Raw genomic sequence first — 4479 nt, 5'->3', positions numbered from 1 at the left:
CCGCCTCCCGAGCCATTAAATCCTGGCCGAACTTCAAAGGAGGGGGTTGCTTAAAATCTGCTCCGCTTGCAGCCAGGGCGCAGCGCTCCGGACGCCGTTTCGGCTGAATGCCCCCCGCCCGCCCCGGGCCGCAGCTCGCTCAGCCCCGCCGCCAGGAAAGGCCGGGCTCGGGCTGGGGGAGGGTGGCAGCGGCCGCACCTGGACTTCCGCGCTGGCCCCCGCCGTCCCCTCCCGGGCTGCATCCGAGCAGCTGTGGGGCGGAGCGGGGACCAAGGTTCCTCTGCTGCTGCCGGAGGGGTGGCTTCGTGCGGCTCCGAGAGCGACGCAGCCGCCCCGCCCGCTAGCAGGAGGCAGCGGGAAGCCGTGGGGAACGGAGGGGGCACGGATCCCGCCGGCTCCGACGCACAGTTCGCCTTTCCCCTGGGATTTCCCGTGTCGGGGGCAGAGTATTCTTTTGTCCCTGTGTGTGACTCCCCCCAGAATAAAGGCAGGGGTCGGCTTCAGTCGTGCCTCCCCCCCTCCGCCATGGCTCTTCTGGAGTCGCCGGGCTCCCACCAGCCGAGCACCGGGCGGAGGCAGGCGAGCGTCTTTACCCACCCCCCCAGCCCGTAGTGTGGGGAGCAAGCTGTGCTCTCCATTTCGGTTTCACCGGCGGCTGCTTGGCCCCAGCCTCCGGCCACCCCCCGACCCGGGTCCCGGTCCAAGCGACACCCGAACAAAGACCCGTGGTGGGCGCTGAGGCTTCTCCAGGCGCTGGGGCAGCGATGCTGGGTTGTCCGCGGCTGGGTCCGCAGGCTCGGACATCGCGCCGGCGGCTCTTCCCCAGCTGCGTTAGAAATTGGTTGGAATAAGGGTTAGGAACGGCAACTCTTAACTCGGTGTTTGTTGAGAGGTCACGCTGAATGTGGCTTTTCCTAGAAGTATCAGATGATGCAGTCTCTTACTATATTTAAAACAGCGTTTTTCCTAAACTGACGACAGATAAATGGCATAATAAGTATAGGATGGATTTTTGGGCTACGTTACACAGCAATGCGAAGCTTTTTTTCATGGCTGAGAGAAGCTTCGGTGACCTCTTAAAAAAAAATTAAATTTTCATACAAAGAAAGCTTCGATTCCTTCTCTTTGCCCCAAAATGAATGAGCTTTCCCGTTTTCCACAACCTTAATTGGAATTAGTCAGTGAGCAGATGGGATGAGGCACTTTCCATGCACCAGCTTTCCACTTGCACAAAATGAGTTTATCAAGCGCTGCCTGAACGTCGCTCTGCATTACTGAGCCCATGATGTGCATCTGAAAGAGCCTCCTGCAGCCGTACCTCGGGAACTCGGAGATGCTCACGCACCGTATCTATTTTAACAGCTTTGCTGGTGGTCACTGAAACATCGGCGTGCCAAAACTGGGAAGTGCGTTACAAACCTCGAGGTCATTAATAACCGCCTCTATAAACGGCATTTGTGGCTTACAAAGGAGAGCAGGACTTGTTTTATGGGATCAGAACCGCCTGTCCTGCCTCCTGGAGCACCACTTCTCTGAATTTTAGCTCCCAAACTGTCATCGTCGCTGCTGCTTTACACAGATAGGATCAATTTGGTGGTGAGCCCTGCGAGCTCTTGGTGCCTGCCTAGTAGCGAGGCAGGCAATGCAAGGCAATGCAGGGCTGAAAGTGGCTGTGCTCTGGGAAGCTTTGCTGGTTGTAGCGAATGAGGTGGCACCCGGAGCGGCACTTAGGCTGCAGACAACGTGGCAAGAGCAAGAAGGGAATTTATCTACATGACTAGTTCAAATGTTACCGATCAGTAGGAAATAGATATGAGTTAAGTGTGGCTAACGAGAATAGGTGGGTTCTGTAGCCAGCTGATAAGCATATGGTTGCCAGTCTTCCAGGGTATTTATCAAAAAAATGCGGGTGATAGGTGTGGGGGAAAAACAAACAAAAAACAGTCAGCGAGCTGCTGCAGATAGAACACATTAACGATTCTGGATTTGTGATTTTGATCCGTCGGTGTTTCTAAACGCTTCTGTTCTCCCACATCTCCTCTGGTGAGGGCCATGTCTTGTCATCAATAGCAAATCAAAGGCACAGTCTGACCTTTGCGAGGGCTCTATCTTTTATTCAAAGCAGGCGAACTGGTGGGCGCGGTCTGTGAAATACCGCTGGGCTGGGGAGGGAAGGGGCATTTTTAACTCGAGGTGCGCCCAGCTCCTGGCAAGTTGCTGTGGGAGGGAGCCATGCTTCGCACGCTGCTTGAGACCTGCTGGCAGGCTCGCAGGCGGCCAAGGTGCCAGCTTCTAATTGACACGTTTAAGGCGAAGCTTCCGACGTAATTGCTTTTAACATTCATTTATGCAAAGCGGCTTGGAGCGGGCAGGGCGAACCCGGAGCGACAGCGCTGCCTGCCAGCGGGCAACGGGCCTGCAAATACCCACCGCCCGCCGGAGGGGCCGGGGTGGGCTGCGCTCCCGCCGGCAGGCCCGGCAGCGCAGGACAGCCCCGGGGCCGGCTTTCTGCAGCGGGGCTATTCCGCGGCGGCGTTCCGCGCCTTCCCGGTTGCGAAGGCTCGGAAGTCACACTGCCGGTATGCGCGGCGAATTGCCGAGGGTGCGTGCTATTCTGTGCCGTTGAGAGCTGGCATCGACGGCAGTGACTGTCAACCCTCCCGCGAACGGCATTTCTCCCCCGAGGCTCGGCTCCAGTGTTGCAGTACCGTACGCAGTGCCTCCTGAAGCAAGCCCTCATGGCTCGGCACCGTCATTAGCGATTATTACGCAGCTCAAATGAGATATTTGCCTTTGCACCTCCCAGCGCGGGGTGTGAAAAAACTCCCAGGACCCCTTGTCCCCTTTAGCGCCGAGGCAGAGCCGGCAGCCGCAGCCCTGCTGGCAGCAGCGCACGGAGGGCGAAGGGCAGGATAGCGGGGCGGCTCAGCAGGAGTTGGGGGGTGTGAGGACAGGGGGCAGCAGTGGGGTCCCACCTGGAAAGAAGGGACGCGACACCCGGAGTAGGGCGTCACAGACCGGGAGCCACCTAGCCACACAGGGAGCCCGCTCCCTGCCAGGGCGCAGCTAGGGCTGCCCTCGCGTTTCGTTCGGCTCCGCTCCCCGGCGAGGGCCCCCATGCCCCGAAACAGGCGGCGCCGGCACGGCCGCCAGCACTAATCTCACATCCGCCCACGGCGCACACGCAGAAAACGGAGGCCGGCTGCAAGGGGAAGCGGCCGAGCCAAAAAACGGAACCGCGTCCCTGGGTGGGCTCGAACCACCAACCTTTCGGTTAACAGCCGAACGCGCTAACCGATTGCGCCACAGAGACACCCGCTATGACTCGCTTGCGGTGCGCGGCTGATAGGCGCCTCTCTGCTCCACCGGCAATCTGCAGGCCTCCACATATCGAATTCTGCACATAGCTTAATTCCTAACTGCAAGCCCTGCGAAACTACCCGGGAAAACAGTGACTTCTCCAAGCCAGCACGAAAATCTAATCCCCTAAATCATTGTTCACAACAGTGTTGTTTTTCTGGAAAATAAATCCTGGAATCAGAGTTAAACCAGCTGCTAACTCAGCCATTACTCATGCAAGCCAAAATGTAGTTTTTTGACATCACTGCAAAGCTACCCGATTAATCTGTTTAAAAGGCAGTCTTTACCTTTCCAAGTGCTTGAGCACAGCAGTGAGAAGGTGGCATTCCTGTTACCTTTTCGTTGAAGTCTGCTTCCCACTTCACCTCAATGCACCAAAGTTTTCACATGGCATACACACCTGAGACAGTGTTTGCCCCTTTCCTTTCACAGACTGTTTGCATCGCTTTGAAATCTTAAATACTAGTTACCTGGTGTTGTCCCTGTGGCTCCATGAAGCTCTCTCTGCCTGATGGCTCTTCGGAGTCGAGCAGGCACATGACGTCCAGTACCTGGGGATGCATGATGACTCCTTTCCAAACAGATGCTGGTTATCTCCTAGTCTCTGTCCACCAAAGATGAAGAAGTCACAATTCACTTTCCTGAAGCCACAGTCCTCAGCAGTGAAAGTGGGTGCAAGTTTCTCCAGCTCTTGTATTTTGTACAGTACCATGTTCTTCAAGGATGCAAGACTTTGTTCCTCATCCAATAACTTTAACCAGACTATTTCTTGTCCGCAGCTCAGCCCTTCCAATTTTTCCAGTGCTCTGAGCTATGTACTTGTCGGTGTCATTATAGTACTGCTTGATTTTTTTATTGCACATTGTTGGTACCTTTCCAGTCAATGTCTCTTAAAACACAGAGGAGAAATACAAGGTGTGCAAAGCCCTCAACAGTAATTAAATTAAATATTTAAAAGATGGCTTCTGGGGCATTATGTTCATTGTGGCATACTCTTTAACCCAGATCTCTGCTATGGTCGGTGACAGAGGAATCAGTTCATGAGCTGGACCACTTCTGTTTTCTCTGTGCAGGACAGGTAGACGGTCCTGTGATTAGCTGTCTGTCCTTAGGAAAAGG

The 4479-nt window shown here is 55.4% G+C and overlaps 1 non-coding gene across 1 annotated transcript; it reads right to left on the bottom strand.

Moving 5' to 3' along the window:
* Nucleotides 1–3239: 3239 nt before the first annotated feature.
* TRNAN-GUU (transfer RNA asparagine (anticodon GUU)) lies at nucleotides 3240–3313 on the bottom strand. The gene has a single exon. It is a non-coding gene; the product is annotated as a tRNA-Asn (tRNA).
* Between the last annotated feature and the right edge of the window lie 1166 nt (nucleotides 3314–4479).

This window comes from Pogoniulus pusillus, chromosome 23, assembly GCF_015220805.1.
Source record: "Pogoniulus pusillus isolate bPogPus1 chromosome 23, bPogPus1.pri, whole genome shotgun sequence".
In the NCBI taxonomy this organism is placed as follows: Eukaryota; Metazoa; Chordata; class Aves; order Piciformes; family Lybiidae; genus Pogoniulus; species Pogoniulus pusillus.
Note: the sequence above shows the minus strand (reverse complement) of the source record. Positions and strands in the feature narration are given on the sequence as shown.